Source organism: Pseudophryne corroboree (genome assembly GCF_028390025.1).
Source record: "Pseudophryne corroboree isolate aPseCor3 chromosome 3 unlocalized genomic scaffold, aPseCor3.hap2 SUPER_3_unloc_1, whole genome shotgun sequence".
NCBI lineage: Eukaryota > Metazoa > Chordata > Amphibia > Anura > Myobatrachidae > Pseudophryne > Pseudophryne corroboree.
The window spans coordinates 4,175,816-4,200,461 of NW_026967493.1; the positions used below are offsets into that span (position 1 = coordinate 4,175,816).

Below are 24,646 nucleotides of genomic sequence, written 5' to 3' on the forward strand. Positions count from 1 at the left end.
TAAAGCTTCTAAAACTGAAACGTAGTGGTGTTGCACATAACAACCAATCAGATTTTGTCTATCATTTTCTAGGATGCAATATAAATGCTAGCTAGAATCTGATTTGTTGCACTCGGCAACACCACCACTTTTAATTTTTTTAAACTTTAGTAAATATACTCCCAAAACGGCAATATCCAATGAGTGTTGAGGGCTTTCTTCCAGTGTGTCACTTCTAGCAAAGTTTGAGGATCCTGCAGCTGAGACTTGCCCGAGGAGGTAGTTGGCTGTGGGTGAAAAAGATGAGGGGGTTGGATATAGTACCTTCGCATGGGACACGGAGCAATGAAGAACGTAGGCGGGGTTGAGAGTCAATGATTAGTATTTATTATGTACAGGGCTGAGGTAGAGAACTGTGGCTGGAGCACAATGGTTAAAGAATGTAGTTGCGGATAAAGAACTGTAGGTTGTGGCTTGAAAGACGAGATTGTGAATAATGAACTGTGGAACTGTGGATAGTGGTTAAAAGACGTGGCTGGAGGCAAAGAACTGTGGACTGTGATTTGAAAGACGAGACTGTAGATGATGAACTGTGGATGGTAGTTGAAGACGTGGCTGGAGACAAGGACTGTGGTTTGGAGGATGAGGCTGAAGATAACAATCTGCAGGTTGTGGTCAGTGGTACAAAGACGTGGCTGGTGAAGTAGATCTGTGGAGTGTGGCTTGAAAGACAAGGCAGAAGACCCGGGGCCGACTGTGCCCAAAGAGTCTTACTGGACCGGGTTTTCCAGGAGCGCTTCCACAGGCAGTAGCAGGTTAGGAACGGCAGGACTGCAGCAGCAACAGAGAACCAACCAAGCAGGATCAGGAGTAAACAGAATACGACAAGGATCCTGGGAGCACAGGCTAAAGCACCTACAACAGGGTTGTAACTTGAAGCACTGACGTCCCTGTCCTAAATCAGCCCCCTTTTATAGGGAGAGCTTCTCCTGGATTGGCTGGAGGAAACAGGAACTATGCTTAAACCTTGGTCTCCAGCATGGCAGCGCCCAGTAATGCAGACCTTTCTGCAAAGCCACATTGCTCACTGCCTCTGGTCTCCTAGCAATGGCTCAGCAAGAGCGACCCGCTGTAGCGGCATCCCTCCACCACGAGCGGACCTCCTCACCACCGCCACTGCTGCCCACAGACCCGGCGCAGCAGCCCACTTCTGCCGCTGTCCGCACACCGCCGGAAAAGCCAGCCCCGCGGCCCCAGCGTACCGGTAAGACTCCGGATGCTGACAGTACCCCTCCTTTGCGGGTGGACTCCGGACACCTATATGGTTTAGTTGGGAACTTGGCATGAAATGTCCAAAGAAGTCTTGGAGCATGGACATCTTCTGCTTCTACCAAAGATCTCTCCTCTGGTCCATATCCCTTCCAATCAACAAGGTACTGGAGGCGACCATAACGTCTGCGAGAATCGACGATCTTGTGAATCTCAAATTTGTCTGCTTGTGCTGATTGGATCATGGGTGATTTAGGCAAAGCAGCTCTGAATCGATTAAGTACCAAAGGTTTTAAGAGAAAAATATGAAATGCATTAGGGATTCTTAACTGCGGAGGTAATTTCACTTTATAAGCCACAGGATTCAAAACTTTTTCAATTGGGTAGGGCCCAATAAATATGGGAGCAAACTTTTTCGTAGGAACCTTTAATCTTAGGTTACGTGTGGATACCCAAACCCGATCTCCTACCTTAAGGCTTGGTACATCTTTTCGCTTCAGATCTGTGTAGGTCTTATACCTCTTGGATGTCTTGAGCAAGGCCTTGTGAATTTGTTTCCAGGTTTCAGTAAATTGTTGAAGTGCTGACTATGCGTCAGGAACCTCGAGTGTAGGCAGAAGTTGGAAGTCAGGAACTCTCGGATGGTAATTATAATTAATGAAGAATGGAGAACATTTTGTGGCAGAGTGATAGAGATTGTTATGGGCAAATTCTGCGTACGGGAGGAAGTCCAGCCAGTCGTCCTGTGAGGAGGACATGAATAAACACAGAAAAGTCTCCAGATCTTGGTTCACTCTCTCTGTTTGACCATCCGTTTGGGGATGATATCCTGAGGAGAAGTTCAATTTCACACCAAGAGCAGAACATAGGGATCTTTAAAACTTGGCCACAAACTGAGGACCTCTATCAAACACGATTTCCTGCTGTAGACCATGAAGTCGAAAGATCTCTGCTAAAAATAATTTTGCCAACTCGGATGCTGATGGAAGATTAGCCAGAGGAACGAAGTGTGCCATTTTAGAGAATCGGCACCAGACGTAGGTAAATCAGTAATAAAGTCCATAGAAATATGCGTACATGGTCTTAGTGGCACAGGTAACGGATGGAGTAACCCGGCTGGAGGACCTTTGGGACTCCTATGCTGGGCACATTTTGGACAGGCAGCCACAAATTCCGGAACGTCAGTCCTGAGATAAGGCCACCAGTAGGAACGCTGAATGAATTTGAGTGTTTTATGACCGCCTGCATGACCCATGAAGGAGGAGGAGTGAGCCCATGTAAGAAGTTTCTTGCGAAGATTTGGTGTAACGAAGATCTTTCCTGGAGGAGGAAGTGGAGAGGTATTAGTTGCTGAAAAAGAGGTGGATTCCAGGATGAATTGCTCTTTAGAACGGTCAGAGGGTTCTTCAGAACTTAGGGAGCGAGATAATGCATCTGCCTTTTTGTTGAGGGAACCTGGTCGGTAACTAAGTTTAAAGTTAAAACGGGTAAAGAAGAGTGCCCATCTTGCTTGGCGTGGGTTCAGACATCGGGCTGACTGTAGATACAGGAGGTTCTTGTGATCTGTGGTTAAAGAGATTGGATGCTGAGCTCCCTCCAACAAATACCTCCACTCCTCAAAGGCCAACTTAATTGCCAGTAATTCCTGTTCCCCAATAGCGTAATTCTGTTCAGCGGGGGGAAATCTTTGCGAGAAGAACGCACAAGGATGGACATTCTTGTCCTCGAAGAGCTGGGATAATACTGCTCCTACTCCTACAGTAGAGGCATCAACCTCCATCAAGAACGGACGGCTGAGATCAGGTTGTTGAAGAACTGGAGCAGTTGTGAAGGCTTCCTTTAAAGACGAAAAGGCTTCCAAAGCCTCCGGAGACCACTTGGCAGGATCGGCTCCTTTCCTAGTTAATGCGGTTATAGGAGCTATGACAGAAGAATAATTTTGAATGAATCTTCGGTAGAAGTTAGCGAAACCCAGGAAACGTTGAACTCCTTTAAGGGTAGCTGGAAGTGCCCAATCCTGAATCGCCTGGACTTTAGCAGGATCCTTCTGTAACCTCTGCCCCGAGAGGATGTAACCGAGGAATGGAATAGTGGGTACTTCGAAGGTGCACTTCTCTAATTTACAGAATAATTGATTCCTTCGTAAACGAGTTAGCACTTCTCTGACTTGTTCCCGATGGGTCTTCAGATCCCTAGAAAAAATGAGGATGTCATCCAGATACACTACCAAGCAGTCATAAAGGAGGTCTCTGAAGATTTCGTTAACGAACTCTTGAAAGACGGCTGGGGCGTAACATAGGCCAAAAGGCATTACCAGGTATTCGTAATGGCCGTCGCAGGTATTAAATGCTGTCTTCCATTCGTCACCTGGACGAATACGTATAAGATTCAAGGCCCCCCGTAAGTCCAGCTTAGTGAATACAGTAGCTCCTTTAACACGGTCGAACAGTTCTGGAATCAGGGGTAACGGATACCTGTTCTTAATTGTTATGTAATTGAGACCTCTATAGTCAATACAGGGCCGCAAACCCCCATCCTTCTTTTTGACGAAGAAAAACCCCGCCCCGGCCGGAGATGTGGAAGACTTGATGAACCCTTTATCCAAATTCTCCCGGATATACTCCGACATGGCCTGTGTCTCGGGAAGTGAGAGAGGGTAAATTCGACCTCGGGGAGGAGTCTTCCCAGGTACTAGCTCAATGGGACAATCCCAAGTACGATGTGGAAGCAAGGTGTCCGCTCCATGCTTACTGAAAACATCTTGAAAGGCTTGGTATTCCACAGGAAGGCTGGTAGGACTGGAAGTACTGAGCGGCCTTACTGAAGGTAAACAGTTCTGTTTGCCAGTCTATGTGGGGATTGTGTCTGATTAACTATGGAAACCCTAGGAACAGTTCATGAGAGGCTTTAGGAATTACAAGGAAAGATTTTTTTCTGAATGAAGAACTCCGACCTTCATCTTGAGAGGAATAGTACGAAAGGATATAATACCCTCAGGGATATAACTTCCATCCACCGCAGTAACAGAAATGGTACGATCTAAAGGAACCGTTTGTATTCCAGATCGTTTGACCAGAGCTGACGTAATGAAGCTTTCGGCTGCTCCGGAGTCGAGTAGTGCAGGGATGAGAAGAGAAGAAGAAGGGAGCTCCAATTGGGTTAACAAGACAGACTCTTTCTTGGTATGCAATTCTGAGAATTCTCCTTGCTTGACCTCTCCAGCACAAGCTAGGAGCGGGCGTTTCCCGGACATAGATTGCAAGTTTTGACAAAGTGATCAGATGCACCACAATACAATTAGAGGTTCCCTTGACGCCGTCTGTGGCGTTCTTGGTTGGAGAGGCGGAGCGATTGATCTGCATGGGTTCATCCGCAGTTGGTGATGATGGTGTTGGTGGAAGAACAACTCTAGGCTTAGGGCGATCTGACCGCAACCTCTCCATACAGCGTTCTCTGTACCTCAGTGTTAGGCGCCGGGGTCCACTTGTCTGCGCGGGCCAGCGCCTAGCAACTAGGGACGCCGTGCGTGTACAGCTGCCGGCTCCCTAGCAACGCTAGACGCCGGGCGCGCTGAGCCGCACGGACCCTAGCAATGGGGACGCCACTGGCGGACCGCGTTCCCCGTTGCTGGGTCCTTTGAATTAATAGGTGCACCTGTTCTCTGGCCGTGCAGCAAGGCAGCTGCACGGCATTGATTCTAATCAGCTCTTTTAGCAGCTGATTGGAGGACTCCTGATTAAATACACTCCCAGGGCTTCTCACAGACGCCGGTAATAGCTTCCTGCATGCTGTCTTGTTTGCTGAGAGTCTGTTTCCAGTCCAGCTGTATCCGGTCATTCTGGTCCTCTGAAGTCCTGTACTCGGGAGTTATCATCTCGTCCCTGGAGTCCTGACTGATCACCGTTTATCATCCAGTGGTGTTCGTGAGTCGCGGCTCTGCCGTATGTAGCGGTTCGGCCGCTTTACCCCTTGTATTTTGTGTTTGAAGCATTTGCGGAGGGTTCCGCTTCCACAGGTCCACTCTGGTATTCGGCGGTGCCGGGTAGGAATATTGGACAAGTGGATATTTTGGTTGTCCTTTTCCCTGGTGGTTTCTCCGCACATACTTTAGGTTTTTAGTTAGCTTGTAGCCCCTGGCCAGGTTGTCTAGTTAGAGGGCCTCTTGTTATCATCCTGTCTCGGACTTCCCTTTGTCTCTCACTAAGACCGGGGGGCATCGGAGTTGGGCAGACATAATCCGCCCTTCAAACGCGGCTGCCAAGGGCTCAAGAAACCATAGTCTCGCAAGGGATTTCTGACAGCACGGATGAGACAACAGAGTTAGGGCGCCAGGGGCTATTGTTCTTTCCTGTTCCCGTCCCCAGCATTCCGTTCCAGTGCTCCGGTCCTTGCCATAAGATCTCCTCTGACCAGGAGTGCTGGAATCATAACACTCAGGTCTAATTTATTGCATAAAGAAATTAATTTATCCAACTTATCAGGTACGTCCTGAGTTGCGAGGTCATCTTTGATCTTTTCGGAGAGACCGCTCCAGAAAGCTGCAATGAGAGCCTCCTCATTCCAGTTTAGTTCTGAGGAGAGACTACGAAACTGGATCACGTACTGACTGACCGTACGCGTGCCCTGATCTCCAATGAGGCGGCAGAAGTCCTGCCCGGTTCGTCGAAGATTCTTCGAAAGGTGGCCACAAATTCTGAATAGTTAGACAGGATGGGATCCATCCTCTCCCACAAGGTTGAAGACCAGTCCAACGCTTGCCCGGTAAGTAAAGAAATTATATAAGCTACTTTGGTTCGTGCTGATGGGAAGCTGGCCGACTGTAGTTCAAACTGGATTTCACACTGGTTAAGAAACCTGCGGCATTGTTTTCGATTCCCATCGAACTTACTGAGAGATGGCAAATGCAACCGTGGTAGTGGTACTGGTACAGTAGGAAGCGGGACCGGGGGTGCTAATGTGGGAGCAGCTGTAGATACTTGAGGGGCCGTCATGGCAATACAGAGGGAGTCGAAACGTTCGGACATATTCTGCATGAACTGCACAATTTGAGATTGTGTGGCCTCCTGCTTACTTAAGCGAGACCAGATAACTGCAGTTGAATTCCCTCCGGAGGCCTGATCACCCGTCGAATCCATTGGGCCAGTGCTTACTGTCACGTCTAGCAAAGTTTGAGGATCCTGCAGCTGAGACTTGCCCGAGGAGGTAGTTGGCTGTGGGTGAACAAGATGAGGGGGTTGGATATAGTTCCTTCGCATGGGACACGGAGCAATGAAGATCGTAGGTGGGGTTGAGAGTCAATGAATAGTATTTATTATGTACAGGGCTGAGGTAGAGAACTGTGGCTGGAGCACGATGGTTAAAGAACATAGTGAATAAATAACTGCAGGTTGTGGCTTGAAAGACGAGATTGTGAATAATGAACTGCGGAACTGTGGATAGTGGTTAAAAGACGTGGCTGGAGGCAAAGAACTCTGGACTGTGATTTGAAAGACGAGACTGTAGATGATGATCTATGGAACTGTGGATGGTAGTTGAAGACGTAGCTGGAGACAAGGACTGTGGACTATGGTTTGGAAGATGAGGCTGAAGATAACAATGCAGGTTGTGGTCAGTGGTACAAAGACGTGGCTGGTGAAGTAGATCTGTGGAGTGTGGCTTGAAAGACGAGGCAGAAGACCCGGGCCCGACTGTGCCCAAAGAGTCTTACTGGACCGGGTTTTCCAGGAGCGCTTCCACAGGCAGTAGCAGGTTAGGAACGGCAGGACTGCAGCAGCAACAGAGAACCGACCAAACAGGATCAGGAGTAAACAGAATACGACAAGGATCCTGGGAGCACAGGCTAAAGCACCTACAACAGGGTTGTAACTTGAAGCACTGGTGTCCCTGTCCTAAACCAGCCCCCTTTTATAGGGAGAGCTTCCCCTGGATTGGCTGGAAGAAACAGGAAACAGGAACTATGCTTAAATCTTGGTCTCCAACATGGCAGCACCCAGTAATGCAGACCTTTCTGCAAAGCCACATTGCTCACTGCCTCTGGTCTCCTAGTAACGGCTCAGCAAGAGTGACCCGCTGTAGCGGCGTCCCGCCGCCACGAGCGGACCCCCTCACCTCTGCCACTGCTGCCCACGGACCCGGCGCAGCAGCCCACCTCCGCTGCTACCCGCACACCACCAGAGAAGCCAGCCCCGCGGCCCCAGCGTACCGGTAAGACTCCGGACGCTGACACATTGTATTGTTTCCCCAAAGATGGGTTCCTATACCAGCGACTGTGAGATATTCAGGTTCCTATTCTAACGACTGTGCATCACATCACAGGAGTTCCTCAGGCCTGAAGCCCTCTTCTACATGCTTTGGCCACTGGACTGTGAAGGTGGGTTTAACACGTTGCTTACAAGTGGACATGCCTGAAAGGATCTTCCATCGTTCCAACAAATCCATAAAAAGACGCTCAGTATCCAGAAACCGCATCAAACTCAAAATATTGTCCCAATTCCATGAGATCTGACCATACCAGGTCATGTATGCGAGGACAAAAAATAACATGGACCTCATTGTCACCAGTGGAGTAATTCAACCTTGGAGAATAAGTTGTGTACGTTTCTGTACATCCCGAGCACCAATGTCTCAGATATGAAATTGTAAAATGTCCTGTAATGGACACCCTACGTGGATAAATAGAATGACCTGGAAAAAGGTAAGATCTTCGAAAAGTAAGATAAAAAAAACATACATCTAGAACAATAACATAGAATGTACCACCACAGGCTCTTCATACATGGAAACCGAAGTGAAAGGAGAAACTGATGCAAAGTCTGAGGTTAGGGGTTGGAGCAATAATTTATACTTCATGAGCATCATTCACCGGACAGAACACAATACACTTACAAAACCCACCAATAGTTTGTCACCTGTGTAAATATGAGTGAAGTCTTTGATGATTCATAAGGTTGGACTTCTGTGTAAAACACTTCCCACATTCCACACAGGAAAAGGGCTTCTCGCCTTTGTGAATCCTCTGATGTATCGCCAGATCTGACTTCTGTGTAAAACATTTCCCACATTCGGGGCAGGGAAACGGTTTCACCCCGGTGTGGATTCTCAGATGTCTTACCAGATCCGACTTGAACCGAAACTATTTTCCGCACTCGGAGCACTGGAAGGGCTTTTCGCCCGTGTGTATTTTCCGGTGCTCCACAAGGTGTGACTTGTGGGCGAAGAATTTCAGACAGTCTGGGCACTGGAATGGCTTCTCGTTGGAGTGAAACCGCTGGTGCTCCACCAAGACCGACTTCCGCGTGAAGCATTTACCACATTCCAAGCAGGGGTAAGGCTTCTCGCCCGTGTGAATCCTCCGATGTTTAACGAGAATGGACTTCTGTGTGAAACACTTGCCGCAATCAGAACAGACAAACGGCTTCTCGCCATTGTGGATCCGCTGATGTTGGACGAGAACGGATTTCTGGGCAAAACACTTGCCACACTCAGAGCAGGTGAACGGCTTCTCACCGGTGTGGATTCTGTGGTGTCGAACGAGGTCCGACTTGTGGGTGAAGCGCTTGTCGCATTCCGAGCACAGAAAGGGCCTCTCACCGGTGTGTATTTTTTGGTGTTCCACAAGATGCGACTTCTGCGTAAAACATTTCCCACACTCAGAACATGGAAACGGCTTCTCACCTTTATGAATGCGCTGATGCCGGATAAGATTTATGTTCTGAGTAAAAAATTTGCCACATTCAGGACATGGGAATATTTTATCACCCCTAGGAGCTGTGCTATGTGTGACAATGTCCGATACATCTGGAGACCCTTCCTTGTGATTAGAGGGATCAGGTGATAGTTCTAAGGTGAGGTGTTCAGGAGTAACGTTTGGAGTAATGGGGTCTTCTCCTGGAGAATCTTGCGTGACAATGTTATTATCTGTTTTACAGTCTGGAGATAAATTCAAATGTCCCTCCGAGGTATTCACGCTGTTGTGTCCATCTGGCGGGAATAAAGCAGGGAACATTGTCACTCCTCTGTAAAAAAAAAAAGGCCCAAAGTGGTGAAGAGAAGAGGAATTTAGATGTGCACAAAAGTATATGAGACTTATTCAGGTTTGTTAGCAAACCAAAAAAGTAAGCAATTTGGTAAAACCATGCCGCACTGCAGGTGGGGCAGATGTAACATGCGCAGAAACAGTTAGATTTGGGTGGGGTGTGTTAAAAATTGCAGTGTAAAAATAAAGCAGCCAGTATTTACCCTGCACAGAAACAATATAACCCACCCAAATCTAACTCTCTCTGCACGTTATATCTGCCCCACCTGCAGTGCACATGGTTTTGCCCAATTGCTTACTTTTTTGGTTTGCAAACAGTGCACCTGCCGGGTGACCTGGAAAGCGTGACCTGTGAACCAATGGTACAAGGGAGCTGTGACAAGGAGGCGGAGATCACTTTTCTGGGCATGGAATATATTGAGCCCTCTTTGCTGCCGTCAGGTTGCTTCAGTTGCACTAGGCCAACAAGGCATGATAGGGAAAGTTATGGAGCTCCATCCCATATATCTGGCAGAAGACAGATGGAAGCCATGTGTTTCATAATACTGGGTATATGTATTGCTAACAATGGGCACTCAGGCTAGTGAGGGTCACATAGGACTGGCCTTGCTAGGATTGCTGGGTGCATATAATGTATCCGAGGAAGAGGAAGTCACCTGTGCTGATACCTGTAGGGATTTCCTCCTCCTTACACTGCTGATCACCCCTCACATACGTCTCCTCTTCTTCTTCATCTATATCTTCTACTTTAATACCAATCAGGTATTCATCCTAAAAAGTCCACAAATCCATGTTCAATTAAATGAGATTACGTAGAAGAATACAAAGCACCAGACACCTTCTATACTGTCACATTAGTATTTGGAACCTACCTGATCCTCCTGTAGGACTCTATGATTGTCCTCTCTATCATCCTGTGAACACAGAGGATGAAGACCTCTCTCTGGGGTAGATCTGTTACTGGATCCATCTGTAGGAGACACAGTGACTAAGTATAATGTATATATGTGACTATCAGATCTCTCCTATACAATAAATGAAAGTCTCTTCTTACCCAGCGATATAGAAATCTGGTGATTCTCCATTACAACTTCATTCTTTATGTCCTTGTCTTCTTCTATATACACCCACTCCTGCATGGAGACATAGACAGCGACATCCTCACACCATGATACAGTAATCACCTTGACACATCCCCTGGTGTTACTGTATAATGTCCCATTCCCAGCAGTCACCTCTCCAGTCATCACCCAGACACATCCCCTGGTGTTACTGTATAATGGGGTCATTCCGAGTTGATCGCTCGTTGCCGATTTTCGCAACAGAGAGATTAAGGCTAAAATGCACATGCGCATGGTACGCAGTGCGCATGCCCTAAGTATTTTAACACAAAACTTAGTAGATATACTCACGTCCGAACGAAGAATTTTCAGCGTTGTAGTGATCGGAGTGTGATTGACAGGAAGTGGGTGTTTCTGGGCTGAAACTGACCGTTTTCTGGGAGTGTGCGGAAAAAACGCAGTCGTGTCAGGGAAAAACGCGGGAGTGTCTGGAGAAACGGGGGAGTGGCTGGCCGAACGCAGGGCGTGTTTGTGACATCAAAGCAAGAACAAAACAGCCTGAGCTACTCAGAAACTGCAAAGAATTTTCTATTCGCAATTCTGCTAATCTTTCGTTCGCTATTCTGCTAAGCTAAGATACACTCCCAGAGGGCGGCGGCCTAGCGTGTGCAATGCTGCTAAAATCTGCTAGCGAGCGAACAACTCGGAATGACCCCCAATGTCCCATTCCCAGCAGTCACCTCTCCAGTCAGCAGCTGATTGATCTTGTTGGTGAGTTCCAGGATCTTCTGGTCACTGTGTTTCTTAGGTATCAAGGAGTGATAGGGGTCCACAAAGAAGGGGATGGGACTATTGTACCATCCACCTGACACACGGGGATAGATCCTGGGTGGCACATATTCGTCACATGTCTTCTTCACGATTGTGTAATCCTGTGTATTGACAGAAACAGTGATATTTGTCAATATGGATGGCTTGGGATTCCTATATTATTGTCTAAGGCAGAGGTTCCCAAACTGTGTGCCGTGGCTCCCTGGGGTGCCTCGGGACACTTGCAGGGGTGCCCTGGGTTGGTGGTCCAGGACCAATTCAAATTATTCATGGTCAATATAATAGGCAAAACCAGTGCTGGTGGCTGCCAGTCATAAAATATGTGGCCAAACAGAAGCAAATCTTGTCCCTCACCACACAACTGACCCTAAGGATGACATATAAGCGCGATCTACTTAATGTAATATTTCTTTCTAAATTTCTCAATAAGAAATTTTTGGCCTGGGGTGCCGTAAAAAGAATTCTGATATTCTGATATTCTGGGGTGCCGTGATTCAAAAAAGTTTGGAAACCACTGGTCTAAGGATTATTAACAAAATAGGAGTTATGTCTCTGTGACATTAATAGAACCCCTCACCTTCCCAGTTACTAATAGAGATAAGAGTGATGTCACTGTGACACTCCCAGACTCCCTCACCTCCCCAGTCAGGTCTCTGTGTTAGTAACAGAGATAAGAATGATGTCACTGTGGCACTCCCAGACTCCCTCATCTCCCCAGTCACGTCCCTGTGTTAGTAATAGAGGTAAGAGTGATGTCACTGTGACACTCCCAGATTCCCTCACCTCCCCAGTCAGGTCCCTGTGTTAGTAATAGAGATAAGAGTGATGTCACTGTGACACTCCCAGACTTCCCTCACCTTCCCAGTCAGGTCCCTGTGTTACTAATAGGGATAATAGTGATGTCACTTTAACACTCCCAGACTCCCTCACCTCCCCAGTCAGGACCCTGTGTTAGTAATAGAGATAAGAGTGATGTCACCATGACACTCCCAGACTCCCCTCACCTCCCCAGTCAGGTCCCTGTGTTAGTAATAGAGATAAGAGTGATGTCACTGTGACACTCCCAGACTTCCCTCACCTTCCCAGTCAGGTCCCTGTGTTACTAATAGGGATAATAGTGATGTCACTTTAACACTCCCAGACTCCCTCACCTCCCCAGTCAGGACCCTGTGTTAGTAATAGAGATAAGAGTGATGTCACCGTGACACTCCCAGACTCCCCTCACCTCCCCAGTCAGGTCCCTGTGTTAGTAATAGAAATAAGAGTGATGTCACTGTGACACTCCCAGACTCCCTTACCTCCCCAGTCATGTCCCTGTGTTAGTAATAGAGATAAGAGTGATGTCACTGTGACACCCCCAGACTACCATCACCTCCCCAGTCAGGTCCCTGTATTAGTAGTAGAGATAAGAGTGATGTCACTGTGACACTACCAGATTCCCTCACTTCCCCAGTCAGGTCCCTGTGTTAGTAATAGAGATAAGAGTGATGTCACTGACACTCCCAGACTCCCCTTACCTCCCCAGTCATGTCCCTGTGCTAGTAAAGAGTAAAATAAAGTGTATGATTGCGCTTACACTGTACAAGGATGTAGCAATCTGGGTATGAGGCTCTCATGGGTTTCAAATGAAGATAAAACAATGAACCAGAGAGGAAAACCTTTCAATGATAAAAAACAAACACAATGGTGCAAGTATGCCAGAATAAAATGCAGTTCCCTTTTAATAGTAGGTATATCAAACTCACAAACGTAGTTTTTTTCAAAGCATGTCAGAATATGATGATTCACAGTTATGAATATTGGATGAATCGTACTTCTTCCTTATGGTGAGATGGACTGGAAGATAATAGAAAGTGCAATAGTGCAAAAACCTTATGTGCAAAATAGCAATTTTAATTAGCACCAAAATGCACTCACAAACATAAAATAAGACAAGGCTTGTAATAAAAAAGCTGGTAGATGGAGTCTATACTTATCAAGAGATAAGTCTCATGAAGGTCCCACAGAGGTCCGGATACTCCAGGGGATTCTCAGAGAAGCTCCAGGTCCAGAATGTCCAAGTATAGCCACAGCTGCTTAATGCATTTCGAACCAACGGGTTCTTCCTCAGAAGCGTTTAGGGGAAGAACCCGTTGGTTCTTTATTACAAGCCTTGTCTTATTTTATGTTTGTGAGTGCATTTTGGTGCTAATTAAAATTGCTATTTTGCACATAAGGTTTTTGCACTATTGCACTTTCTATTATCTTCCAGTCCATCTCACCATAAGGAAGAAGTACGATTCATCCAATATTCATAACTGTGAATCATCATATTCTGACATGCTTTGAAAAAAACTACGTTTGTGAGTTTGATATACCTACTATTAAAAGGGAACTGCATTTTATTCTGGCATACTTGCACCATTGTGTTTGTTTTTTATCATTGAAAGGTTTTCCTCTCTGGTTCATTGTTTTATCTTCATTTGAAACCCATGAGAGCCTCATACCCAGATTGCTACATCCTTGTACAGTGTAAGCGCAATCATACACTTTATTTTACTCTTTACTGTATATTGTTGAAATTTTTGTGATTTTTTCACAAAGTGTATGTGCTGCTAATTCTACAGTGTACTCTGCGCAGCTGTCACAACATCTATATTCCATATGTCCCTGTGCTAGTAATAGAGATAATGGTGATGTCACTGTGACACTCCCAGACTCCCTCACCTCCCCAGTCAGCAGGTAGATGATCTCCAGGGTGAGGTTTAATATCTTCTCTGTTATGTGACTTCTGTCCTTGTCCATCCTGAGGACGCTGCAAATAGATTATGATCCTTGTGGCTAAGCTTGTGGTAACCTCTGTAGGTGCAAATAAAAATAATAATGAAGTAAAGCTGTAATATTCAGACATCAGTATTGTGTATTTTCCCGGGGTACCCTTGCGGCTCCATTCACCTTAATGGGTACGATTCCTTTTTCACAGACAGTCAGTTTTACTTATGCTGCATTCAGATCGCAAATGCCGGATCCTACCCGGTAAGAGAAACGTGTACTTACCGGGTGGGATCCGGCATTTGCGCTCCGTTGCTGGCTTTCCGACCCGGCAATATACCGGGTCGGTTGTCATAGCAGCGGAGGGCGCAGCAGTAGCAGGGGCGGGGGCGGCGCTGGGAGATGAGCTCACCTCCTGCGCCGCCTCTCCCTATGCTGTGAATGGGAGCCGTGTCGCATCGGAACGGCTCCCATTCACACTGCGCCTGCCTCGGTAATCAACCCGGTAATAACCCTTCTTTTTTACCGGGTTTAATTACTGGGTCAGGCGACCCGCTAATTCTGAAAAGAAGCTTTCACATCGCACACTGACCCGTTTCGACACGGCAATATGCCGTGTCGATACCGGGTTTTTAGTGCGATGTGAAAGGGGTATTAATGAATTTGATGAATTTGTCAGATGTGTATATGTTTTTATATGTATTATTTTGTAATAAGCACAATTTTTAACTACTCACTCTGACAATTGATGTACATAACCATACATCTAGAGTGATCACACCTTCTAGATTACCCAGAAGGATCAGCGCCGGAAAGTGAGAGTCACCTTTGTATACTCACACTGTATATAGTGACTGTACCTATATATTGCACACTGTATATAGTGACTGTACTTATGCATTACATACTGTATCTAGTGACTGTACCTTTATATTACACACTGTATATAGTGACTGTACCTATATATCACACACTGTATAAAATGACAGTGACTATACCTATATATTACACACTGTATGTAGTGATTGTTCCTATATATTACACACTGTATATAATGACTGTACCTATATATTACACACTGTATACAGTGACTGTACCTATATATCACACATTGTATATAGTGACAGAGACTATATCTATATATCTTAGAAACATAGAATTTGTCGGCAGATAAGAACCACTTGGCCCATCTAGTCTGCCCCTTTTTTTTTTTTTTATATTATTTTTTATCTCTAACCTTATTTGATCCTTATTTCTTTGTAAGGATATCCTTATGTCTATCCCATGCATGTTTAAATTGCTCTACTGTCTTAGCCTCTACCACCTCTGATGGGAGGCTATTCCACTTGTCCACTACCCTTTCTGTGAAATAATTTTTCCGCAAATTTCCCCTGGACATCCCCCCCTCCAATCTCAGTGCATGTCCTCGTGTCCTTTTGCTTCTCTTCATTTGGAGAATGTTTCCCTCCTGGACTTTGTTAAAACCCTTGATATATTTGAAAGTTTCTATCATGTCCCCCCTTTCCCTTCTCTGCTCCAAACTATACATATTGAGATTTCCTAGTCTTTCTGGGTATGTTTTGTGATGTAGGCAATGCACCATTTTAGTTGCCCTCCTTTGTACAGTTTCTAATGTATTAATATCCTTTTGAAGATATGGCCTCCAGAACTGAATACAGTATTCTAGATGAGGCCGTACCAATGACCTATACAGTGGCATTATTACTTCTTTCTTTCTGCTGCTGATTCCTCTCCCAATGCAGCCAAGCATCTGACTAGCCTTCCTCATTGCCTTGTTACATTGCTTACCTGCCTTTAAGTCATCTGAAATAGTAACTCCTAGATCCCTTTCCTCCTCAGTAGTTTCCAGTATAGTGCCATTAATACTGTATTTAGCTTTAGGATTTTTGAGACCCAAGTGCATGATTTTGCATTTTTTGGCATTAAACTGTAATTGCCAGACTCTTGACCATTCCTCTAGTCTACCTAGATCCTCAATCATTTGTTTTACCTCACCTGGTGTGTCTACCCTGTTGCATACCTTTGTGTCATCTGCAAAAAGGCATACTTTCCCTTTAATACCATTTGCAATGTCACCAATAAAGATATTAAAAAGCACTGGTCCAAGTACAGATCCCTGGGGTACTTCACTGGTAACATTTCCCTCCTGTGAATGCACTCCATTTACCACAACTCTCTGTTTTCTATCCTTCAACCAAGATCTTATCCATTCAATAATCCTAATATCCAATCCCAAACTTTCAAGTTTATTTAGCAGTCTGCGATGTGGAACTGTCTCAAAAGCCTTACTAAAGTCTAGATAAGCTATATCCATGGCTCCACCTTTATCCATCACTTTAGTCACACAATCAAAAAAGTCAATAAGATTTGTTTGACATGATCTCCCCCCAGTGAATCCATGCTGTTTGGGATCCAGTAAATTGCCGGATTTGAGATAATCTACAACTCTTTCTTTTAAGAGTGTTTCCATCAATTTCCCTACTACTGATGTAAGACTCACTGGTCTGTAGTTGTTTGCCTCTTCCTTGCTTCCACTTTTGTGCAGTGGGACTACGTTTGCTCTTTTCCAGTCCCCTGGAATTACTCCTGTAGCTAATGACTGGTTGAATAATTTTGTCAATGGTGCTACCAGCACCTCTTTAAGTTCTTTTAGTATCCTTGGATGTATCCCATCTGGCCCCATAGATTTGTCCACTTTCAGCTTTGTGAGTTCTGTTAGGACCTTCTCCTCTGTAAATGTACTTGTTTCATTTTCCTGAATATCCCTGCAACTTAACTGTGGCCCCTTCCCCTCTCTTTCAGTAGTAAATACTGAGCAAAAATAATCATTAAGATGATCTGCTATTAAATTGTCTCCTTCAACAAGACTCCCAGTGTCCGTCTTTAGTTTTATAATTCCACCTTTTGTTTTTCTATTTTCGCTTATATACCTAAAAAAAAGTTTTGCCTCCTTTACCCACTGACTGGGCCATTTTCTCCTCAGCTTGTGCCTTTGCACATCTGATTACCTTCTTTGTCTCTTTCTGTCTAACAAGATATATCTTTTTGTCTTCATTATTTTGTGTCTGCTTATATTTCCTAAAAGCCATCTTTTTTGCTCTCTATCTTACACTGCATAGTGACTGTTCTTATATATTACACACTGTATGTAGTGACTGTACCTATATATTGCACTCTATACCATGACTGTACCTATATTGTACACACTGTATATAGTGACTGTACCTTTATATTACACATTGTATATAGTGACTGTACCTATATATTACACACTGTGTATAGTGACAATGACTATATGAATATATATCACACACTGTATATAGTGACAGTGACTATACCTATATATTACACACTCTATACAGTGACTGTTCCTATATATTAAACACTCTATATAGGGACTGTTCCTATATATTACACACTGTATATAGTGACTGTACCTATATATTGCACACTATACAGTGACTGTACCTATATATTACACACTGTATATAGTGACTGTACTAATATATTGCACACTGTATACAGTGACTCACTGTACCTATAAATTACACACTGTATATAGTGACTACCTATATATTACACGCTGTATATAGTGACTGTTCCTATATATTACACACTCTATATAGTGGTTGTACCTATATATCACATACTGTATATTGTGACAGTGACTATATCTATATCTTACACACCGTATATAGTGGTATAGTGGCTGTTCCTATATATTACACACTGTATATAGTGACTGTACCTATATATCACACACTGTATATAGTGACAGTGACTATATCTATATATTACACACTGTATAAGGTGACTGTTGCTATATATTACACACTGTATATAGTGACTGTACCTATATATTGCACAGTGTATACAGTGACTGTACCTATATATTACACACTGTATATAGTGACTGTACCTATATATTGCACACTGTATACAGTTATTGCACCTATATATTGCACACTGTATATAGTGACTGTTCCTATATATTACACACTGCATATATTGATACTGCACCTATATATTACACACTGTATACAGCGACTCCACCTATATATTACACACTGTATATAGTGACTGTACCTATATATCACATGCTGTATACAGTGACTGTACCTATATATTACACACTGTATATAGTGAATGTAACTATATATTACACACTGTATATAGTGACTGTTCCTATATATTACACACTGTATATAGTGACTGCACCTATATATTACACACTGTATACAGTGACTGCACCTATATATTACAAACTGTATATAGTGACTCTACCTATATATTACACACTGTATATAGTGACTGTACCTATATATGACACGCTGTATGTAGTGACTGTTCCTATATATTACACACTGAATATAGTGACTATTCATATAAATGACACACTGTATACAGTGACTGCACCTATATATTACACACTGTATATTGTGACTCTACCTACATATTACACACTGTATATAGTGACTGTACCTATATATTACACACTGTATGTAGTGACTGTTCCTATATATTACACACTGAATATAGTGACTGTTCATATAAATTACACACTGTATGCAGTGACTGCACCTATATATTACACACTGTATATAGCGACTGCACCTATATATTACCCACTGTATATACTGTCTGTACCTATATAGCACACACGGTGTATAGTGACTGTGCCTATATATTACGCACTGTATATAGTGACTGTACCTATACGTTATGCACTGTATATAGTGACTGTGCCTATATATTACACACTGTATATAGTGTTTGGACCTATATATTGCACACTGTATACAGTAACTTCACCTATATATTACACAAGCTATATTGTGACTGTTCCTATATATTACGCACTGTTTATAGTGACTGTACCTATATATTACTCACTGTATATACTGACTGTACCTATATATCACACACTGTATATAGAGACTGTACCTATATATTACACACATAGTGACTGTATCTATATATTACAGACTGTATATAGTAACTGTACCTATATATTATGCACTGTATATACTGACTGTACTTATATATCACACACTGTATATAGTGACTGTACCTATATATTACACACTGTATATATTGACTGTGCCTACATATCACACACTGTATATAGCGACTGTGCCTATATATTACGCACTGTATATAGGCCCTCATTCCGAGTTGTTCGCTCGTTCTTTTTCTTTGCATCGGTGCGATAAGTCGCAAACTGCGCATGCGCAATGTTCGCAGTGCGTCTGCGCCAAGTAAATTAGCACAAAAGTTTGGTATTTTATTCACGGCTTAACGAAGATTTCTTCGTTCTGGTGATCGGAGTGTGATTGACAGGAAGTGGGTGTTTCTGGGCGGAAACTGACCGTTTTATGGGAGTGTGTGAAAAAACGCAGGCGTGTCAGGGAAAAACGCGAGTGTCTGGAGAAACGGGGGAGTGGTTGGGCGAACGCTGGGCGTGTGTGTGACGTCAAACCAGGAACAAAACTGACTGAACTGATCGCAGTGGCAGAGTAAGTCTCGAGCTACTCAGAAACTGCACAGAAATTTCTAATTGCTATTCTGTTCGCAATTCTGCACAGCTAAGATTCACTCCCAGTAGGCGGCGGCTTAGCGTGTGCAAAGCTGCTAAAAGCAGCTAGCAAGCGAACAACTCGGAATGAGGGCCATTATATATTATGCACTGTATATAGTGACTGTACCTATATATTGCACACTATATATAGTGACTGTATCTATATATTGCACACTGTATACAGTGACTGCACCTATATATTACACACGGTATACAGAGACTGCACCCATATATTGCACGATGTATATAGTGACTGTACCTATATATCACACCCTGTATATAGTGACTGTACCTATATATTACACGCTGTATATAGTGACTGTATCTATATATTACACGCTGTATGTAGTGACTGTACCTATATATTACACACTGTATATAGTAACTGGATCTATATATTACACACTATATGGTGACTGTACCTATATATTACACACTGTATATAGTAACTGTACCTATATATTACACACTCTATATAGTGACTGTACCTATATATCATGAACTGTATATAGTGACTGTGGCTATATATCTATTTCACACTGTATATAATGACTGTACCTATATATTATCCACTGTATACAGTGACTGCACCTATATATTACACTCTGTATATAGAGACTGTACCTATATATAACACACTTTATATAGTGACTGTACCGATATATTACACACTGTATATAGTGACTGTACCTTTATATTATACACTGTATATACTGACTGTATATATTACATGCTGTATGTAGTGACTGTATCTATATATTACACACACTGTATATAGTAACTGTATCTATATATTACAAACTGTATATAGTGACTGTGCCTATATATTACACGCTGTATATAGTGACTGTATATATATAATAAGCAGTAATACATGGATATATGAGATACCTCTATGTCTGGCTGTCAGATGAGGCTGCTGGCTGATGATGTCACTGCACTGAGGGCGTAGTGCATTGTGGATGTTGTAGTTTTGCACGCAGTCTCCCCTGCTGCTGCTGCTGCTGCTCTCCTCCTCACCCCTGTTGCTCAGACTGGTGCTGATGAGGAGACAGAGACTCAGACATGAGGGGATGTCTCTCCCCCACAGTAGCAATGTATTACCCAGTTACTGGGTAAGAGGTGTCTATAGCAGGGAGCTGTGGCAGGGATCAGGGGTGATGGGGTTACACACAGCTGCTGACACCTATACTGTATATTGCATTCCTGAGCAGCTCCCATTGTATGAATCTCAGGGACACTGAATCAGCATAATTACTATTATTACATATGTGGATGGTAGATAGACTTTACGAAGGTGGACAGTCAATAGGTCGTCACCAGATGTCGGCATGCAAATGGCTGACACAGAAAAGGTCGACACATTGTTTTCATGTTTTTACATGATTTTAGGCACTAGGGGGAGGGTTAGGGTTAAAATAAATGACATTTGTTGTCCTTTTTTGTGTTGACACACTCATGTCAACCTTTTGATCCCGTCGACCTAAGTCCATGTTGACCATTTAACTGTCAACCTTTTACATTCCGTCAGCCTATTGCCTGTTTTTATGTACTGTCTTTCCTCTAATTCACACCAGCTGAGAGGGGCCCACCTTCCCTGTCACAGTTACATTGCGGGGGCGGATTGGGATAGAAAACTAGCACGGGAAATTTCTGGATGCAGCCCTAATGGAGGCGGAGTCTGCTGAGGGGGTGGAGTCTGTTGTGCGGGGCAGGAAACTTGCTCCTCATAGGGCCTGATTCTGCTGGATGCAGTTGCAGCCTCTCTTGGGACTTTTACAGAAATTGTGTCTACTACTTTCTGCTAATGCAGCGCCCTGGTGTACATCCGTGCGTATGAGCGTTCAGACTCTACTGCGCATGCACAGATCTCCGGGAAAATGGCGAGGCGCCCATTTTCCCTGAGATTTCTCCACTGCGCATGCGCAGAACTCTGTGAAAATTGCCGCTGGGCCATTTTCACTGAGTTTTAACACCGCCGTGGGCGTCGCCGTGGGACTCCGGAAGGGTGAGTATTCAGAAAATGGGTGCAGTGTGTGCTCTGGACTCAGGGGCCTGTGTGCACAGCGCACACTGCTCCTATTATAGAAACGCCAGTGAATCATGCTTTGTGCGTCATTAGATGCCACCATCGGTCACGCCACTTTCACCAGCCCAATGCAAGGTGTAGATTATTGAAAGGGTTAAAGCTCGTCTCTGCTTCAATGTCATAGAATTGCTTGTGTTATAGAACTTAATGTTCCAGCACATTCCTTGCTACTGTCCTTGTCTCTTATCTTTTTTTTATACCGTGTGAACAACCTCCCTATTTGAAATACAAACTTGCCCATATATGCATATCCTTCCACTGCGGCAGTTCCTAGCCAATCATGTTATGTTAGCCCCTTTTTTGTGTTCTGTCCAATTAGTTATTGACTTGGGATATACACGCCCTAAATCCTTTCTTTTATATACTTTTGTTAAACGAACAATAAACAGTGTGAATCTTTACTGCTTGTGTTGTGCATGTAACTTGTGGCTAAAGGTTTACACTCACGGACGTCTGAGAGGCCATCACATCGAGGGTTAAAGAATATAGGGGCAATCCTTTCAAGTGGGGGCTCCGTCCGCGATTCAGTGATCGTCCCCGAATGGTAAGATAGAGAATTTATTGTCTGTCTTTGCCATACGGGATTGCGGTCATACACTGAAGCTGAATCCGTGTCAGTGTTCTGGGAACACGTGACCAAACATCTTTAATGTCTGGGACTTAAAGATACGTCTGAGAAGGGACCAGGGGTCCAAGCGCAATTCTCCAAAGACGTTAGTATCTGGGATACTTAAAATAGACCTGGGAGTCTATACATAACGTGACGTTAGTATCTGGGATACTTAAAATAGACCTGGGGTCTATACGTAACGTAGAGAATACCTCGATTTGATCGTCTATATATTCTTGTATGTTTGTAGTGAGATAAGTTCTTATATTTGATCAGACGGCTGGTAAGTTTTCGTCTGCCAGATATCTTTACTCAAACACTTTTCCTGCTTCCTGTTTAAAACGCTGTATTTTTCTGACATCTTGTACGAATGGTAAGTATCGTACACGTCAAAAGATTTCATGTTCTCACTATACAGATAATATTGTGATATTGTCAATGACTAATTAACTGGTTAGCTGATGCATGTATAGTAGAGTGTTGTAAATTTTAGATATTTTCTTTTAAAGTTGTACTGTTGATTTATATTACTGTCTGACAATGGGCTCTAGTCAGAGTAAAAAAAACTACATATCCCCCGCCCCTCCCTGGTGAGACATGCAAGATGTATGTCGCCCGCAACTCTACCTCAGAGTATTACTTAGTTAACCCCTGGGTGGATAATTTAGCAGGGATGGACAGAGAAAGCAGGACAGGACCCATTCCTACGGGAAGGCAGTAATTACCCTTTCTATATGGAGGATTACAAAAATGTCAGTTCCCAACAGCACAGAAGCGAAGAAGTGAGAAACTGTAAATCTTTGAAAACCCTCTCCCTCCCCCTTACATTCCAATATATCCTGCGCTCGGAGACACAGATCTCTTGGCAGCAGTAACCCTTTCACACCAGATGGGATCGCCTCCAACTCCACTGCTGGAGGGTGCGTCCACTAGCTCTATCCCTAACGCACCAGTAACCCAGAGTTTAGATAATAGTAAAACACTGTCCCAAGCCCACTATTACCCTCGATGGCTGTATATCTTATTTGCGCAAAGCTTGCAAAGGACGCAGCGATACACATATGAAGGAAGTCTTTAAAACCCGTGCTCCTTTGCCTGTGCTTTTTTGCCTGTCGCTGTAGCTTGTAAACAGAAACCTTCGGAGTCTGTTACTGAGTTTTGGAAAAGGTTTAAGGACTGCTGGACAGATGACGCTGGCTTACCTTTGCTTAACTCAGAAAGCTTACTCATTTCCACCTTCATTAACAACCTACCCACCAATGCCTGACTTAGCTCAAGTAAACCCCGCTCTTTGGTCAGAAGGTCCATATGACACTGGCCTAATCTCATGCACACCACATAAGGCCAATCTCAAACCCGACTCACAACCTGTTTATAGAAGGTCTCATACAGCAATTCTTACAACAGGGTATTCTCAGACATATTGTATCACCATACTGTACTCCTGTGAACCCTGTTGCCAAAGCTGATAGCAGTATAAGATTTGTACAGGATCTCAGAGCGATCAATCAGTTAATTGTCCCAGATGTAAACTCACTCATTTCTGCAATCCCTGCAGATGCTGCGTTCTTCTCTGTAATTGATTTGAAGAATGCCTTTTTCAGCATACCTGTAGATTCACAGACACAATTACTTTTTGCCTTTTCTTTTGAGGGTAAACAACTTACCTGGTGCAGATTATTGACGCACCTGTTGTCTCCAGGCCACATTGGGGCCCTGGCAACCTCACCATGGTTCAGTCCTGCTACAGTATGCAGATGATCTGCTGCTCTGTAGTCAAACTGAGGAGGCCTGCCGAGAGGATGGTGTTTCATTACTAAACTGGCTTTGTGAATGTGGACACAAGGTGTCCAAAACAAAAATGCAATGGTGTAAAAAGCATGTTGATTACTTAGGTTTTGTGCTCACTCAGGGAGAGAGGAAAATCAGTCCACAACGCATACAGTCTGTATTGGGCCTGGTCACCCCAACTACCCAGAAGGAACTACTGTCCTTCCTGGGTATTGTAAATTACTGCAGACAGTGGATTTCTGATTGCTCTTATTATGATAACATTTTGAGACAAGCCACACTGAAGGACAAACCTAAAACTGTACAATGGTCACAAGAAATGTTAACTGCATATGAAAGTTTAAAATGTATGTTGATGAAAAGTCCGGCACTTGGCCTCCCCAATTATGTACTACCTTTCCATCTATATGCAAGGGACAATTGTAAAACCATGGCGGGGGTGCTCACACAGTTTCATGGAGGGAAGTTGCGCCCCGTGGCATTTTTTTTTTCAAAGTCATGCCAGTGTCTGTGCAAGGTATGCCTGCCTGCCTCAGGGCTTTGGCAGCCTGTGCAATGGTTGCAGAAATGGCCACTACCCTCACTTTAGGCCACATCACAGTACTCCACACCACACATGATGTCCTGGCAA

At 44.0% G+C, this 24,646-nt stretch overlaps 1 pseudogene; it reads right to left on the bottom strand.

Moving 5' to 3' along the window:
• Nucleotides 1–347: 347 nt before the first annotated feature.
• LOC134983133 (oocyte zinc finger protein XlCOF6-like) overlaps nt 348–24,646 on the bottom strand; it is an 88,365-nt pseudogene continuing 64,066 nt past the window's right edge.